The 19519-nt window shown below is 40.1% G+C and overlaps 2 long non-coding RNA genes across 2 annotated transcripts in view; both read right to left on the bottom strand.

The window, feature by feature from the left end:
• Positions 1 to 19519, bottom strand: part of LOC116457008 (uncharacterized) — a 155273-nt gene that overhangs the window by 22165 nt on the left and 113589 nt on the right. The gene's annotated exons all lie outside the window — the stretch shown is intronic.
• Positions 6158 to 11471, bottom strand: LOC116457007 (uncharacterized). The gene is made up of 2 exons (XR_004244874.1): positions 11351 to 11471; positions 6158 to 8595 (listed from the first exon to the last, which is right to left on the bottom strand). It is a non-coding gene; the product is annotated as an uncharacterized LOC116457007 (long non-coding RNA).

Genomic DNA, 19519 nt, shown 5'->3' with positions numbered 1-19519 from the left:
TTACTTTGGGCAGTATGGCCATTTTCACGATATTGATTCTTCCAACCCATGAGCATGGAATGTTCTTCCATTTGTTTGTATCCTCTTTGATTTCATTGAGCAGTGGTTTGTAGTTCTCCTTGAAGAGGTCCTTCACATCCCTTGTAAGTTGGATTCCTAGGTATTTTATTCCCTTTGAAGCAATTGTGAATGGGAGTTCACTCATGATTTGGCTCTCTGTTTGTCTGTGATTGGTGTACAAGAATGCTTGTGATTTTTGTATATTGATTTTGTATCCTGAGACTTTGCTGAAGTTGCTAATCAGCTTAAGGAGATTTTGGGCTGAGACAATGGGATTTTCTAGATATACAATCATGTCATCTGCAAACAGGGACAGTTTGACTTCCTCTTTTCCTAATTGAATACCCTTTATTTCCTTCTCCTGCCTGATTGCTCTGGCCAGAACTTCCAGCACTATGTTGAATAGGAGCGGTGAGAGAGGGCATCCCTGTCTTGTGCCAGTTTTCAGAGGGAATGCTTCCAGTTTTTGCCCATTCAGTATGATATTGGCTGTGGGTTTGTCGTATATAGCTCTTATTATTTTGAGATACGTCCCATCAATACCTAATTTATTGAGAGTTTTTAGCATGAAGGGTTGTTGAATTTTGTCAAAAGCCTTTTCTGCATCTATTGAGATAATCATGTGGTTTTTGTCTTTGGTTCTGTTTATATGCTGGATTACATTTATTGATTTGCGTATGTTGAACCAGCCTTGCATCCCAGGGATGAAGCCCACTTGATCATGGTGTATAAGCTTTTTGATGTGCTGCTGGATTCGGTTTGCCAGTATTTTATTGAGGATTTTTGCATCAATGTTCATCAAGGATATTGGTCTAAAATTCTCTTTTTTAGTTGTGTCTCTGCCTGGCTTTGGTATCAGGATGATGCTGGCTTCATAAAATGTGTTAGGGAGGATTCCCTCTTTTTCTATCGATTGGAATAGTTTCAGAAGGAATGGTACCAGTTCCTCCTTGTACCTCTGGTAGAATTCAGCTGTGAATCCATCAGGTCCTGGACTCTTTTTGGTTGGTAAGCTATTGATTATTGCCACAATTTCAGAACCTGTTATTGGTCTATTCAGGGATTCGACTTCTTCCTGATTTAGTCTTGGGAGGGTGTATTTGTCGAGGAATTTATCCATTTCTTCTAGATTTTCTAGTTTATTTGCATAGAGGTGTTTGTAGTATTCTCTGATGGTAGATTGTATTTCTGTGGGATCGGTGGTGATATCCCCTTTTTCATTTTTTATTGCATCTATTTGATTCTTCTCTCTTTTCTTCTTTATTAGTCTTGCTAGCGGTCTATCAATTTTGTTGATCTTCTCAAAAAACCAGCTCCTGGATTCATTAATTTTTTGAAGGGTTTTTTGTGTCTCTATTTCCTTCAGTTCTGCTCTGATTTTAGTTATTTCTAGCCTTCTGCTAGCTTTTGAATGTGTTTGCTCTTGCTTTTCTAGTTCTTTTAATTGTGATGTTAGGGTGTCAATTTTGGATCTTTCCTGTTTTCTCTTGTGGGCATTTAGTGCTATAAATTTCCCTCTACACACTGCTTTGAATGTGTCCCAGAGATTCTGGTAGGTTGTGTCTTTGTTCTCGTTGGTTTCAAAGAACATCTTTATTTCTGCCTTCATTTCATTATGTACCCAATAGTCATTCAGGAGCAGGTTGTTCAGTTTCCATGTAGTTGGGCGGTTTTGAGTGAGTTTCTTAATCCTGAGTTCTAGTTTGATTGCACTGTGGTCTGAGAGACAGTTTGTTATAATTTCTGTTCTTTTACATTTGCTGAGGAGAGCTTTACTTCCAACTATGTGGTCAATTTTGGAATAGGTGTGGTGTGGTGCTGAAAAAAATGTATATTCTGTTGATTTGGGGTGGAGAGTTCTGTAGATGTCTATTAGGTCCACTTTGTTTAGAGCTGAGTTCAATTCCTGGATATCCTTGTTAACTTTCTGTCTAGATGATCTGTCTAATGTTGACAGTGGGGTGTTAAAATCTCCCATTATTATTGTGTGGGAGTTTAAGTCCCTTTGTAGGTCACTCAGGACTTGCTTTATGAATCTGGGTGCTCCTGTGTTGGGTGCATATATATTTAGGATAGTTAGCTCTTCTTGTTGAATTGATCCCTTTACCATTATGTAATGGCCTTCTTTGTCTCTTTTGATCTTTGTTGGTTTAAAGTCTATTTTGTCAGAGACTAGGATTGCAACCCCTGCCTTTTTTTGTTTTCCATTTGCTTGATAGATCTTCCTCCATCCCTTTATTTTGAGTCTATGTGTGTCTCTGCACGTGAGATGGGTTTCCTGAATACAGCACACTGATGGGTCCTGACTCCTTATCCAGTTTGAGTACTGGCCAGCTCTTGAGCACTCCAACTCACCAAACCTGGAGACAGCAGTACAGCAGGAGGAACAAGAGATTCCTGGAGAGGTCATTTGTGTGCCAACTGCTCCTCATTAACAGACATTTGGGGCTCCTCTTTGTCTTGTTTTAAGGAAGATATGCTCCCTCAGCTCCAGCCAAACTGACTTGCTGATTGTCTCTGGGACATGCCTGAGTGTCGAGGGCACACTGTTCAGGGCAAAGCACAGAAGGGATTCCAAAACATGCTGCAGCCCATGAGCAAAGTGCTTTACCTTGAGAGCACAAGAAAGTCTAGTCCTTTAAGCCAATGAGGCTAAGTGTACAAACATTAGCTATTTGTATATGTGTTTTGCCTCCAAGACTTGAAGCTCCTTAGAGTAAGGCTCATGCTTTCTTCTATTTTTTGCTGCCTACAGAGCTCAGCATAAAGCATATTTGATAAATATTTCTTGATTGATTTCCATCTTCCATATTTTCCATCTTTTCATCATTCCATATTTCTTTTTATATTTACTCCCATCTTTCATCTCAACTCCACCATCTATGTTATTCCCACAGACAGAACAACCCAGTCTTTCAGTTGCAAACTTCAGGGAGAAAACAAGGTTTTCTGAGACTGAGACTGGGTTGTCCAAGATCAAACACTAACTGTGACCACTATGACATTTGGAAACACTTTGTGGTGGGCAGAACAGTGACCTCCCAAAGTTACTCACATTCTAATTTCTGGAACCTGTGAATATGTTACCTTATATGGCAAAAGGGACTTTGTGGATGTAAGTTAAGGATCCTGAAGTGGAGAAATTACCCTGGATTGTCCAGATAGGCTCAATGGAATCACAAGTGTCCTTTAAATGTGGAAAAGAGAGGAGAATTAGTGTCAGAGTGATGCACTGTGAGAAAAACCCGACTGGCCATTGTTGGCTTTAATATGGAAGGGGGCCATGAGCCAGGAAATACGGGCAAACTCTAGAAGTTGAGAATGGAAGGAAGCAGGTTCTTCCCTGGAGCCTCTAGAATAAATGCAGCCTGCCAGCCTCTTGATTTAAGCCCATTAAAGCCCATTTCAGACTTCTGACGTCCAGAACTATGAGAAAATATATTTGTGTTGTTTTAAGCTATGAAATCTACACTAATTTGTTACAGCAGCAATAGGAAATTAATATATAAAATCTAGATGTTTATTTTGTTCCTGAAACTTTTCTGATTTTTCTGAACTATAAACTCTTGTTGAGATGAATGTTTGGTGAGCCAAAGGACCCTCTGAATATACTACTTAGTTTTCATAACTACATTATTTTCCTGCTTGGTCTGTACATTGGTGCTTAATAACCTGTGGTTGTAAAATCACCTATAGGTGCCATATCTGACACAGGATGTATCAGCATGAAAGCATTAAAGTCAGAGGGTTTAGGTTTCCTTAACAAGTTATTTTTATCTTATTTTATAATTCTTTATATTTATAATTCAGCAATTTGTGCAAGAGTAACAGTCCGACAATTTATTAACTACATGAACCACCACCAATAAAGAGAATGGGTGCTATCCGATAGGCTCTACCAGTGCAAGAGTAACAGTCCGACAATTTATTAACTACATGAACCACCACCAATAAAGAGAATGGGTGCTATCCGATAGGCTCTACCAGTGCAAGAGTAACAGTCCAACAATTTATTAACTACATGAACCGCCACCAATAAAGAGAATGGGTGCTATCCGATAGGCTCTACCGGTGCGCACCAGATGAAAGTCAGTCCTAATCGTGAATGTCCTAACAATTATATTTCTCCTTGCATACAGACAGGGATATGGTCTAATGAATTAATCCTTGCTGATCTCAGGATAACCTGACAGGCCAACTAAGTTGAAACAATTCAGCTTGATTATACAATGGTGAGAATGCTAATAAAAATAAAAAATTTTAAATCGTACTTTAGTAACTCTGTTTCTTTGGACTCTTTGTGTTATTGAATAAATACGTTTGCTAATGGTTTCTTGGTGCAACTTTGCCCTATAGTTGTGAAATGCTCATTGGTAGGTAGGTAGGTAGATAGATAGATAGATAGGTAGATCGATAATTCAGGTTAATAAAGGTGGATCTACCTAGTAGGCTGGCTGAATTATCTGGTTTCCCGTCATTGCTGCAGCCAGTAGCAACCCTTAGCTTTTGCAATATCTTCCACATCTCACTCTTCAATTAGAATCTATCATATATAGCATGGCTTCATAAAAATCCCTGCCAGAACTTCTACTCAAACATAGTCAAAATAGCTGGGGAAGTGAATTCCAGAAGTCTGGACCTGATGTCAAGAATCTTTAAGGTACAAAAGAGAGAACTAAGCATTGTTGGCAGAAATACACATGTAATTGAAACTGCCATAATGGGAAACTACCTAGAGAAATAATAATCCCCAAGGGAATTAGGTCTCATCTGTCACATTAGGGTTTCATAAATCAACTCAGACAACATAAGTAGGAATCCGATGAGTCATTTAGGAAGTTAAGAACAAAGGGGAACATTTAGGCAATGGTTGGTGCCAATTCAGGGAATACCAGGAGCTACAGACACAGTGCTTGGGAACCCAGTCTCCATGGATGAGAAAAAGCCTGTCAGTGCTTGGGAGAAATCTCTGCACTGGGCCAAATGCTGAGCATGGCAAACATTGCTGTTGGACTTCAGTCTAACCCCTGCCCCCACCAGAAACTCCCTGGGGGCCCTAGTGGCCTTACATTGTCTCTTGGATATCCAAGACAGGGAGGTGACTTCTGTGAACCTAAACTTCTCTGACTATGCTACTTTTCCTGAAATGTTTTATCTCTCCTCTAAGTCATTGCAAATAATTAGTAGATACATAACTGCCCTTACCACCGCCAAAGTCTACTATTACCTCCTCCCATTCAATTTATTCCCCCATCAAAACCAGACAATTTCCCTAATAGCAACTCTGATCAAAAGTCACTCTCTTTTTCTAATACCTTTGAAGGATCCTCTCTGTATCTGTAACAAATTCTGAACTCCTTAACCTGGCATCCAGCGCCCCTAAGAGTTGTTCTCATCTTATCAACCATGGATTGCCATCATTTTGCTCCAAGTAAAGGGGATCTTTCTATTTCCCCTGCATGCTTCCTGTGCTTCTCCACACCCCCTTGGAACCCTTTTGCCTCAATTGTCTTTTTCTGTATCTGCATTTTAGAGTTGTTCACGGCCCACTCTAACACCACCTTCTCCACCATTTTCCCTTCTTCCTCTACATCATTCAGAAGTTATAGTTCCTACTTTGAACTCCAATGTCAGCCACATCTCAATGGTATCACTTTCTACTATGGTCCTTGTGCACATAGTTCACTCAAATTGATAGATTGTCAGAATAGAGGACTATCTGTGAGGTATTCCTGCATCTCCCACCTAGCAGAGTGCCTTGCTCTTAGACGCTTAAAAGAGAGTTGCTGAAGAAAATATCCTAAGGTGTTTATTTACTATGCTATCCCACTCTAAAATTATAAACATGCATTTTCATAGGTATTTTAATTCCAGATAAAATAATTTAACCCAAAGTCATAATGCGGGACTTTTCAGAAGACGCATTTGTGAGGTATTTTGGGGAAAGTGAGAATGTTCCTCCATCAATCATAGCTTATGGCCCCTGTGTCTTCACTTACAAGCAATAGCCACCCTTGCAAAAAGTCACTTCATGACCCCTCAACACACTTCTCACCATTGAAGAAGAAGCTGGCTCCTGGAAAGGTAGCTGAAGCAGACACTGTTGGTTTATTGGCCACCAGTCATTTCTCTCTTCCTTTACTTTTTGTTCAGGTCTTCACTCCTCCTTTACATGACTCAGAGAGCAAATCTTCATTAATCTTAAGTAGCTGTTTCGTTTCTCATGTCAGTGATTGGTTCAGAAAGAAGCCTGTTTGGGAGGTTCTAAGAAGCTGTCCTTACTTATTAAAAGAGATACACAGAAAAGGCAGCCTCTCTTCTGTTGGACATCCTCTAGATGTCCTATAGATCATGTAAAGTCCAGATTTTCTATTCTATGGGTGTCAACTACTATAAAACTGTCAAATCTCATAACTTTAGACTTTACTAATTTGATATTTTCTGTAAGACTGTGGCTGAACTGAATTTCATCTTTTTTTTCAACTTCTATTTTAGACTTGGGGTACATGTGCAGGTTTGTTAAAGAGTATATCATGTGATGCTGAGGTTTGGAGTACAATTGAACCCATCACCCAGGTAATGAGCTTACTGAGAGTAAACTTCCCAACAGGAAGTTTTTCAAACCTTGTCCCCCTCCTGCCCCCTCCTGTAGTCCCCAGTGTCTGTTTTTCCCATCTTTGTGCCAGTGTGTACCCAGTGTTTAGCTCCCACTTATAAGTGAGAATAAGCAGTATTTGGTTTTCTGTTTCTATGTTATAAATTTCATCTTTGATTAAAAGAATCTTGTAAAACCAATTCACAGTGTACGTAGCATTTTAGGAAGCATTGTTAAAAAGTGAATTACTAAGTAGGATGATGAATAAATGGATAGATGAATGACATTATATTTTGTTCATTCATTAATTTAACTATGAATTGATGAGCCCTCTTCAGCTGTGATTACCAAGTCCTATCTGTCATCCTGGAGGAATTGTGAAGAATCACTTAGAGTAAATTATGTCAAAATAACTTTGTTGATTTTAATATGCCTTCTCTCAGAATGATGGATGCGAATAACGCTAAACACAATGAATCTTAATTTTATCAAGGCTTTTGATATATCTTTTAGTGTGACATTTCTTTCAATAATGCTTTTTGTACAAAACAGTCTGTAATTCAGTTTTCATTAACAACAAGAACAGTCTCAATCCATGACTGAGATTGGACTTCTTCTCAATAAGTCAAAATTCATGAGATGTAAACTTAACTTTTTGGGTAAGTACAGTATAAATAACCAGACAATGTGACAATGATTGATTCTTATTTCTTAAAGGACTAGAAGGGGACAAAGGAGATAAAATGTAACGATGAGTTTTACATGAATCATCAGATTTGGTCCATATGTCACAGTAGTTCCCTTCCTCTTCCCAGAAATGCTGTTGGTATTAATTTGGACATTATAAAGCAGCTGAGCTTTGGAAAGTCTGTACATCATAAGAGTCAGCAAATGCACAATACAGTAATCATCACATGAGTGCAGCCTATCACAGAGTAGCACTCCTGAGAAAATCAAACAGAGGGAGGGAGAGAGTCAAGCTGGTGGGTTCGCCCCTTGGGTATCCTTCTTGATGGGCAACCAGCTAGTTTTAAAAATATGGGCTCCACCGACTGGCATCAGTTGGTCAGGAGTGATTTCTTCCAATGCTGCTTCCATGACACAAGCAAACAGACACCACTTTTGTTCCACTGTACCCACACGCCCTGAAACTCACAAATGCCTTCTCGATGGGCTGGCTCCTGGAACTGTACAGCCACCACAGCTGACTTCCTTTCTGGCAAGATGCCTCCTGGTAAACATCACTGGGTGAGCAAGAGGATGTGTGGGTCCAGAGCGCTGATATAGGGCTGTGATTCTGATTATGCCTTTGGTCATTGGTCATCATTGTCTTCAAACTGCATATTATGAACACCAATTGTATTGGGGACTGTTAGGCATGGAGGGGAAGGCTTGTTATTTTCTATTCAGGGAACAGTTATTAGAGTTTACCATCTTCAGACTTCTATTACTATATTTTGGGAATGAAAGGAAGAAAGGATGTGGACTGGAATCTTCTGTGCCCGGAAAACAATAAGAAACTTGATTGTGGTTCAGCTGTATCATCACCTCTGCTCTCTTGGCTGTTGTTTACAGAACTCAGATTGGAAGATAGGCATATTCCTTATCTTAGGGCAGTTTTCTCAGATGCAGATTCTGAAATGAAGGAGGGAAGTACAGGAAGATGGAAGATGGGCAGGGAAGGGGAAAAAGCCAAGCAGGGGACTGTGGTTTATGAGAAATTTCAGAAAGGGGATGTAGGCCTGATCCTGCAGGAGAACTCCGGAGTGTGAATCATGTCTCCGAGTTTTTCCCAAAGAAGGCAATGGATCTGGGCTTTCCCTCTCCTTTGCCAGTCATTGGCTAAGGGCTGTGCAGGGAGGATGCAACCCCTTAGGCACTTCTGATTTTCAGGCTTGCAGACAAAGGGGCAGTCCTCTGAGAGAGTCACAAGGGTGAACCTAGAAACAAAATCACAGAGAAGCTAGGGGAAAGGCACACCAACATGGCAAAATGGATCTGAGGGGATGTGAGAAGAGCAGAGAAGTGGCCACTATGCTACTGGTCAGAGATGCCCATCCTTTAGCCAAAGGTTGTTCTATATAGCTGTCAATGCCTGTCTCAGGAAACTTTCAGATTATGGTTTTGTGAGAGTCACGCTAAAACCTAAATACAATAGGATTAGTACATACGTAGTGCAAATTATAGTCTATACTTGAAAACTGATGGCCAAAATACTTTAAGGAATCTTGAAAACCATTAGAATTATTGGCATTTGATTTTGTCGTTTTCTCTGCATCCCTGACCCACCAAAGTAGTCTCCTTCACTTGTTTTAGCTTGGCCAATCCTTTATATGCATAAATACATCCTCCTCCAGAAAGGCCTCTCTAATACAGTGAGATGGCAGCACTATTACCCACACTTCCACCATTTAATGGACACTCATGTTATTCATTTTTATATAAATATTAATTTTCCAAACAGACTGCACGATCCTTGAAGACAGGGATTTTGCCTCATCCTTCTTCTTATCCCTCCTCCTCCAGCATCCAACAGGGTGCCCTACAGTCCATCATAGCATGTGAATGAACACTTAATGATTGACAAGTAGTCAAAGTGAATGTCCAACTAGTGCTTTGTGATCATCTTCATTTCTTATACTGCTTATGAAAACTGTCGATAAGATACTAATCAAAAATATATTTCATTGAAAAGAGACCGTTTGCAATATATGTCACCCTTTCTGTTGAATTTCAGGGACCTTGATGTTACTCAAATTTAGACAAGAATGACCAACTCATTTCAAGATAGCTACAGATATGGATATGGATATAGATATATACACATATACACATGCACCAGAAAGGCAAGAGGTGGTGCATTAGAAAGAACATGGGACTGGAATTTGGGAGATGCCAATCTCATATCAGCACTGCTCCCATCTCCTCATGAGGCCTTCCCTAGCCATTTCATACCTTTGCGCTTCAGCTGAAAGAAATATACTACATGATCTCTAAAGTCCCTTCAACCCCAAAAGTTCTACTAGTTGTGTTTTCTTTATTTATGAAGGAGTGGAATCCAAGAAGACAAATATAACCCTTGCTTCAACTCTTGCTTCCTCATCGTGCTCAATAAATATGTATTCACAATGATGTTATGCCACATGTCTAATCTTGAAGTTGACTTATGGTCCACCCAGAGGGAGGAAATATGTGAAAGGATTATAAAGGGATAACAGAAGGAGCTAACAACAGAAGACATTGTGGAAAGTTATCTATTCATTGATCAACATGTGTTTAGGACCTACTACATGAGAAATTGGGTTAGGTCCAGGAGATCTGAAGGAGGCACAGTCCTTGTTTTTATGGAACTCCTAGATTGATACTTACAACATTTCATTCAATTGGGAGAAAATAGTGGCGGTGATTTTGCTTTTCATTGAGGTAAACCCTACCAAAAATATTTCATTTTTATTAGCTCTTCTTCCATTCATATTTTGTGCATCTAACTTTCCTTCCTTCTTTCTTTCTTTCTTTCTTTCTTTCTTTCTTTCTTTCTTTCTTCTTTCTTTCTTCTTTCTTTCTTCTTTCTTTCCTTCTTTCTTTCTTTCTTTCTTTTTTTTTTTTGAGATAGAGTCTCGCTTCTTCGCCCAGGCTGGAATGCTATGGCCCGATCTCGGCTCACTGCAACCTCTGCCTCCTGGGTTCAAGCAATTCTCCTGCCTCAGCCTCCCAAGTAGCTGGGATTACAGGCATGTGCCAGCACTCTTGGCTAATTTTTGTATTTTTAGTAGAGACGGGGTTTCACCATGTTGGCCAGGCTGGTCCCAAACTCCTGGCCTCAAGTGATCTGCCCGCCTTGGCCTCCCAAAGAGCTGAGATTACAGGTGTGAGCCACTGCACCCGGCTGACTTCCCTTCTTTCTAATATTCTAAAGAGTACTGGACTCTGATCCAGCATCCCTGGTTTCTAGTTTCAGTTCAGCCACAAACTGTGTGATCTTAGGCAACAAGGCCAACCCCCAATGCTTAGTTACCACCTCTCTTCAAAGAGTACCGAAAACTTGTTCCTCATGCCTCAAGCAATTTTTGTCAGGACATAAAGGTATTCAGGACAACAAAAAAAGTGTATAAGAACTATATTATATAAGATGATTTTATTAACTAGTCAACAATGATGTCATTCACCCATTTGAAGTTGCTTCTTCTCCCTCAAAGGGAAAAATATGAATGTTTAAATTTTTTTATACAGTAATTTATTTTGCAAGTTGCATTTTTCCTTTAGTATACAGGTTTATTTTCTGTATTTTGAAGAACAGTTAATCTAGTTGCTCATCAAATTGCTGTACAACTTTATATATTTTATTATCTCATTTCCTTATTCCAACTCAGAAAGTATGGAGATCTATTTCTACGGAATGAAGAGGGAAGATGTACTAAGTTTGTTTAATAAAGACTCATGAGAAGTTATCCAAAAAAATTTCCCTTCTAGGTCACAAAAGTATGATCTCCTGCAAATGGCTGAATCTGAAAGACCCATCAGATGGTCAGAAAGTCACTGAAAATGATTACTAAATCAATTCTTACTCTAGAAATCAGGAAAAGAAAGAAGACTTGTAGAAGCTCAGATTTGACAATTCTGACATTTGGAAAATCAAGTCAGCAAAGAAAGCTGCTGTCAAAGATGTGAGCAAGGCCATTTACAATGCAACCACACCTACTCATTCAGCTCTGTATCCATTCACGCTCTCCTTCAACATTCATTGAGCATCAAGTATGTGAAAGTGATGCACTTGGTGCTGAGCAGAAACCAGGCTCTCACTGAATGCTCTCATCACTGGTGGAATGGTCTGTTAGCAAAATCGCAGAGCAGTGGAAAATATTAAAGCAAGATAACACTGAATTGAACAAAGCCGCCTTTGAAAGGCAACCTTTTAATATCAGGTTGAACAGCTCTTCCTACTTGCCCATCTGCTAACCTTTAAAAGATTCCTCTCATTGCTGATACGGCCAGTTGCCCCATGAGCACCCAGCCTGCCTTCAATAGTGCACAAAGGGCATCTTTGTTTTCCTCCCAGTGAACTCAGAGGCCAGCCCAGGGAACAGTGAAACACCCAGGATGGAAATGAGGTGTCTCCGTGACAGCAGACTCCTTCTTTTGCCCCCATTTATCGAGATCAACATGACTGAGTCACCAGTAGATGAAACCAATGATTGTTTTACTCGGCCTTCCCCAGAGTCACCCCCTGAGTCAGTGGGTAAACTGGGGTAAGAACCCAGCCTTGTCCTGTGAGGCTGAGCGGGTCTACTATATTTATCCAGGGTCTCATGATTCTTAGTGCTTTGGCTCTGACCTCTAATTTGCACTGTGCCTGCTATAATATCTAAACGGGAAGTTGCCAGCTAGAATGGTCATTATCCGAGAAATCTATTTAAACATGTTTATAAGGTCAAATGAAGTGGGTGGTGGATAAGCTAGACAGAAAACAACAAAAGCTTTGGCTCAGCATAGCCAGTGAGGCTAAAGCTAAAGAGAGAAGTGTTTTCATGTCGAATTTGCACATGGTAGAAAAAGGCAGTCTAAGCATAATTATATATAAATGCAGGAATGAGCAGTCAAAATATTAAAATGACCAAACGATTTCTATTTAAGAAGCTGGACAATGGAATTAACTTATGATAAGTCGAGGGACTGTCAGTTTGAGGCAGCATACCAGTAGAGCAGAGCCCAAGATCAAATTTTGGAAATGCTCCTGGTGTCTCCCAACCAGAGGGAAGAGCTGGGATGATCAAGAAAGATGCCCAGAATCAACCAAAAATGACCTGGGGGAGACTTCACAATGGAATAGTGAATACGATTGAACAAGAGGGAAATAAGGAGGTGAGAAAAACACCTAATATCTCTGGGAGCCCAAGCTGGGATTCTTGTATATTTAAGACTTTGAAGAACAGCTCTCTGTACCAAAGAAATCCACATCTTAGAGTTAGGAGTCAATCATTTCATTATGTGACTGACCTCCAGGCTCTGCCAAGCCATTCTTCAACATCAAAGAGGAGGGAAGAGGGGAAAAGAAACTATTGTCATATGTCACTTAATGGTAGAGATACATTCCTTCTGAAATGCATCATTTGGTGACTTTGACCTTGTGTGAACATCGTCGTGTACTCACACAAACCTAGATGGTATAGCCTACTATACACCTAGGATATAAGCTATAGCCTATTGCTCCTATACTACAAACCTGTACAGCATGTTACTGTACTCAATATTGTAGGCAATTATAACACAATGGTAAGCATTTTTGAATCTAAACATAGAAAAGGTACAGTAAAAATACAGTATAAAAAATTAAAAAGGGTACCCTTGTATAGGGCGCTTACCATGATTGGAGCTTGCAGGCCTGGAAGATGTTCTGGCTGAGTGAGTGAGTGAGTGGTGAGTGAACGTGAAGGCCTAGGACATTACTGTATACAACCATAGACTTTATAAACACTGGACACTTAGGCTACACTAAATTTATTTAAAATTTTTTTTTTCGTTCTTCAATAATAAATTACCCGTAGCTTACTGAAACTTTTTTACTTTATAAACTTTTTAATTTTTTTAACTTTTTGACTCTTTTATAATAACATTTAGCTTAAAACACGAATACATTGTACAGCTGTACAAAAATATTTTCTTTATATCTTTACTCTATAAGCTTTTTTCTATTAAATTTTTTTTCACTTTTTAAACTTTTTTGTTAAAAACTAAGACACAAATGCAAACATTAGCCTAGGCCTACAAAGGGTCAGGATCATCAATATCACTGTCTTCCACCTCCACATCTTGTCCCACTGGAAGGTCTTCAGAGGCAATAATGCACGAAGCTGTCGTCTCCTATGATAACAATGCCTTCTTCTGGAATTCCTCCTGAAGGACCTTCCTGAGGCTGTTTTATAGTTTTTTTTTTTAAATAAGTAAAAGGAGTACTCTAAAATAGTGATGAAAAGTATGTATCAGTCAGTAACATTGTTATTATCATTTTTAAGTATTATGTACATTTACGATGCATAATAGTTGCGCTAGACTTTCTTTTTCTTTTTTTTTTTTCTTTTTGAGACAGAGTTTTGCTCTGTCACTCAGGCTGGAGTGCAGTGGCACAGTTGTGGCTCATTGTAGCCTCAAACTTCTGAGCTCAGGCGATCCTCCCATGTCAGTCTCCTGAGTAGCTGGGATTACAGACACATGCCACTGTTCCCTACTGGTTTTTTTATATGAGACCACCGTCCTACATGCGGACCATCATTGGCCAAAACATCATTATGCAATGCGTGACTGTATCTCCTTATTCCTGTTCCTGAGAAACAGGGATATGAGTTGGCGAGGCTTTTGGTGGCAAAGAGAAGTGTAGCATCTGAGAATGCTTCCCACACATTCTGCATGAGCTTGGGTGCTAGTTTACAAAGATCGAGCAATTAAATAGATTCTATGCCACTGAAAGAAATCTGGTATGGCTACTGTTGGAAAATTTTATACACGTGTGCATACAGTCATTAAATCATAGAGAATAGTTAGTGTTTCTTATTTTATTATGAATTAAATTAATTTAATGACCTCCTTTCCAAACAAAATTTACTTAGAAATGTTATTTCTTCCTGCAGCTTGATTTGGTATGGTTTGGGCTAGAACTACATACTGTTTGCCCCTGTATCTCTTCTATTCTAGCACAAAAGTAAGCTCTTTTTGTTCCTTTCTTTCTGGCTCTACCATCTAGTGAAAAAGTCACTGACATAAGAAAGAAAAGGAGCAAAGAAAGAATGGGGAGTACTGGGAAAGCAGTTAGGGAAAATGGGGGCAAGTAGAAAGAAAGAAGGAAGGGAGAGGTTACAGAATGGTCAGAGAGAGAGGCAGGGTGAAGATGGATGAAAGAAGCTGTGATATGTTGAAGCAATGGATCTTCCGAGAGTGGTGCTGATCAATACAGCAGCCACCAGCCACTTGTGGCTACTGAACACTTGAAATGTAGCTGGTCTAAATTACAGTGTGCTGTGAGTACAACATACACAGCAGATTTTGAAGATTTTGTACCCAAAAAGTTTACAAAGTATCTCCTTAACATTTTATGTCGATTACATGTTAAAATAATATTTTGGCTATATAGGGTTAAATAACTACATTATTAAAATTTATTTCACCTGTATCTTTTTAGGTTCTTAATAGGGCTACTAGAAAAATGAAGATGAGCCATGTGGCTCACGTTGTCTTTCTATTACACAGATGCTGTTCTTGATCTTATGAGAAATGATAGGATTGCATCCCCTTCTTTCCATCATGTATACCACACACAACTCCAGAGGTCTCAGCCCAAAAGTCAAGTTCTAACATAATCATTAGCACTTCAATAGCAATGGCAATGCCTGGCATCTCTTTTCTGAGGCAGGCAGCGTATATAACAGCTTCTAGTCCTCAGGATCTAGGGGGACATGTAGGGACGTCAGGAAGTGCAGTGCTCAGACACCGCCTTGGGCATTTCTGACTGAGGGCATGCCCAGCTGTCCCTCCCATCTCTCGACCCCTGCCTCAGGGTCTCTTCGCACCTTGGGAGAGTTTTCCCCCCCATAGCCCCTTGTCACAGCATTTTCCCCTCCAGCCTCCAGCTACCCTTTTAAGAAATGGCCTCTTTTCTTTCCCCCAATCATAGGTACTTTCAGTCTAGTTTTGGGTTAATCATGAACATATTTTACAATTCAGAGAACACAGTACAGTACATCAGAGGAACATGGGTCCAGGCTAGAGTAGGTTTACGTAACTATGAACCTTTGATGATTTTACAGCAAAGCTCAGGATAATGGGAGGCTCTAGGCAGAAAGGAAATAGAGAAAGAGGAAGGAGGTAGAAATGTAGAGCAGATGCAGCTCAAAGACTTTTGGAAGGAGGTGGGCAACTTTCAACTCATTACTAAGATTTATTGAGTGTGTCCCCCCTCTCGAATGTCCCTATATGCCACAAACAGCTGGAGGCTGTCCCTAGTGGTGCTGCTACCACAGATTCATCTTCCCTGTTTTTAGGGTGCCCAGACTCACAGCAGAACTCAAATAGATTTGGAATGTGAATATGAATATTGGAATGGAAGTTCTTCACGGCTACTGGAGAAGTAGCACAAGTCATATGCCTTACCCAGGACAGGGCAGGAGCCCCATGTTGTTCTGGAAGAACTACTCATCAGCCAGAATGCCCATCCTTTGCACTGGGCACCTTCTACCCATATGGTGCCTCCCATATGGAAGCAGTGAAGGCTTGGTTAAAAAAAAAAAAAACACTTCATCTCATCCCAAAGTACAGCCAAATCACCCAAGAGTTCAGATGAGCCAACGATTTATGTTGCAACTTAACCATTTCCACTGCAGCACAGATAATTCCATATCTGAGCTTAACTTTAGCAAGGCTATATTGCCTCCTAGGGTGGCTGGGCCAAATAGAGGAGGATGACTCTAGATTGCTTAGCTTGCATATCAAGGACATACTCCCCTTTGAGCCCTTTGCTATCTCTAAGAATTGGCTAGCCCAGAGAGAGGCAGTGTCTCCCCAGGCAGAAAGGGTTTTTAATATGTAAAAAACGTAATATAGAGAAAATAACATATATAATGTAGATATATACACACTCACACACAGTACACTGGTGCACAGCGGGGCTTGATGGAAGCTTGGTCTACGTCACTGGCCTGAATACATGTATGCGTATGGAGGAATGATGAGTAGGGAAAGGAGGGAGCCTCCAAGTACTAGTAATTCCCACGTTGCTCTTTAGGAGAGAGTGGGGAACACCCAAACAGTGATGTTTAGCAACTGTCTGCCCACTGCGCTCTTCTTTATCTTCTATGGGAAAGGCTAACTTGAAAATAAACACTTTTGAGTTTGTTTGTTTGTTTATTTGTTTCTAACATTGTTGACTGTTCCCTCAAAAATGTAGACTGGCCAAAAATATAAATAGATTTAAGCAGGTTTGAGATATATTCAGATGGATCCATCCGTAGCAAGACGTTCATTTCCGGAGGTGTTGAGGACACCGTCCTTGCCTTTAGTTTGCCGTGATATTGGGGCAGACCAGCTGGTCAACTGCCCCTCTTTCTCACAGACCTTAACTTTGTTGGGAGGTGTAATGTGTCCCTCTAAGAGCCAGCACCTTCTGCAGACAGAGTTCGGACCCACAAAATGTGAGCAGAAGTTTTGTGGGTGGGCCTTACAGAAGGGCGGACCTAGCAGGCCTGCATCATTTCCCTCTTTGCCCTTCCCAGATTTTCCCAGGTACCTTGGCCTTGGTATCTGTAAGCCACTGAGGCAAAACCATTAGCCATTGATCTCTGGACTTTTGGAAAGGTGAGAAAAATAAAAACCCTAATTCGCGTAATCCACTGTTTGGGGCTTTTGTTACTTGTAGTTGAACACATTTCCTGATACAGATCAGGGAGATTGTCCGTGCTTTTCATAAACATCTCTGCGGCCATGACTAGTGACAAAATACAGACTTCTTTCTCTAGCAATTTGGTGGACCAAATGAAAATTTGACTCTGCATCTTAGAAAAAAAGCAAAATGAACTAACTTTGTCTGTGATTTTCCTTCATGTTTTTAAAGTAACCCATTACACTCTTCTTATTTTGATTGTTACTTACATTGAATTTTATTTAACAGGAATAACATTGCTCATGAAAATCACACAACAATTTCTTTTTTCTTTTTCTTTTTTCCTTTTCTTTTTTTTTTTGATTTGGAGCCTCGCTCTGTTGCCCAGGCTGGAGTGTAGTGGTGCGATCTTGGCTCACTGCAACCTCTGCCTCCTGAGTTCGAGTGATTCTCCTGCTTCAGCATCCTGAGTAGCTGGGACTACAGGCGCCCACCACCACGACTGGCTAATTTTTTGTATTTTTAATAGAGACGGAGTTTCGCCATGTTGCCCAATCTGGTTTCAAATTCCCGAACTCAGGCAATCTGCCTGCCTTGGCCTCCCAAAGTACTGGGATTACAGGCATGAGCCACTGCACCCAGCCCACAATTTCTTACATAAATCCAGGCATAAGGAAAATCTTCAGATGTCCTACGGCTTTAGAAAATATAAAGTACCTATCCTTATAAAATCATATAAGTTATTTCAACATCAATTTGGGGCTCAAAATGGACCACTGCAATGGGCTATTTCAGGAAGCCAAATTAACTTTCAGAAAGTTTCTAGGCCAAAAGAGTATGTGTAGCTAATGTGGGAACAGCCAAGACTACCATTTATCCAATCAACCAGCTGGACTACTCAGCCTGGATGGTCAGCTGTGGGCAATGAAACCCACCTGTGTCCTTTAGGGCCCCTATAAATCAGCCTCAGGTAGAATCACTCCTTAATGCAAAGGTCTCCAATAGGGATCAACTTCTTCCCTCCTCCTGGGCAGTTGAGGTCATTCTTATTAGCATGCTCACAAACAATTTCAAGGTACTTCTGAAAACGATGTCGTGCAATTTAGAGAGGTATTAAATTCATCTCCCCAGACATTGAGCAAGATTTGATTCCAGGTCTAACTCTAAAATGAAGGAAAAGAATTTTAACCTTATCTTTAGCCATCTACAGGGCATCTCAGCAATGGAAATGAATAAATTTTCCACTAAATTTACCACATGTAGAAAATTCAACCACTGCTTCTTTCTATAAACTGTCTTCAAAGACCCAACACCACTTTTCCTCTCCTAATTGCTATTATGAGGCAATAAATCTCTCTTATATGGAAATAATACAAATATAACTACATGGCATATGTAGGCCACGTGTCCTAGCAAATCCATTAAAAATGTTTCATTTATGTTTTGAGGAAAGGCACAACAGTCTTCCAAGGACACTAATCATTAATTCTGGAAACATAGGATTAATATGTGACTTAGCTCAGTACTGGAATAGTTAGTAAATATCTATCTAAGAAACATTCATTTAACAGCTATTTAGTGAGCAGCTACAATGTTAGAATTTGTATCTTCCCTGGCTAGAGTGTCATTTTTGTGTAATAATGTGAGTGATATCCAAATGGCATTTAAAAAAATGTGTCATAGTTAAGGTTTCCTAAAATAAAATACTTAATAAAAATTATTAACCTACCAAGAAGGGTATTTTATAACAAAAAAAGAACAATCCATTATTTTCCCTTTTACAATGTCTGTGAGATTTTCATTAAGGCTTGTTAAGCTGAAGATAATAAATACCCACCACAACTAGCTTAAGCAAATGTGTGCATCTCAGGCCAGGAAGTTTAACTGGGCCTCACAAAGAATTAGACTAGAAACTGTAAAGCTGTCAGAACCCGTCAGTTTCCCCATCTCTCTAGGAGCTCACAGCTTCTTGTTTCTGCTTTCGCCTGCACATCTGTATCCTATTTTTTCTTTCCTGATTACACTTCTCTGCTCCTCCGAGCATATGACTACCAAAGGCCCAATTTTGCATTACAGTCTGGCTCAAAACTTCAGCAAGATCTGGCCAATATCTTAGATTCCTGATTCTGGATTCTGAGTCAAAAAGATTTGGTTGGTTCAGCCTGGGCTGGATGTCCACCAGAGGTCCAATCAGCTTTGACTGTGAGGGAGAAGATCCACCATAAAGATGGCACAGGAGCCCACCCTAAGGATGGGGAGAAGAGACATTCTCAGAGGATGGAGTGTGCAGGCACCTCCAAGATTTTTCTTCACTTAAACTGAACAGAAAACATTTTTAGTTGTGAGCTTTAATATAAAGAGAACAGACTAGTCCTAAACCTCACTCGACTTTGCAGAAAATCTATCAGCGCAAATGCATTTCTCTCTCCTACTTGGAAGCAAAGTTGAAGTTCATTCTGAGTCCTGCTTGGTCCTCTAAGGCAAACTAGCATCAATGAGCA

The sequence above is a fragment of the Hylobates moloch genome, unplaced genomic scaffold, assembly GCF_009828535.3.
Source record: "Hylobates moloch isolate HMO894 unplaced genomic scaffold, HMol_V3 SCAFFOLD_17, whole genome shotgun sequence".
NCBI classification, from domain to species: Eukaryota; Metazoa; Chordata; class Mammalia; order Primates; family Hylobatidae; genus Hylobates; species Hylobates moloch.
This window is presented reverse-complemented; position numbering and strand designations above follow the sequence as displayed.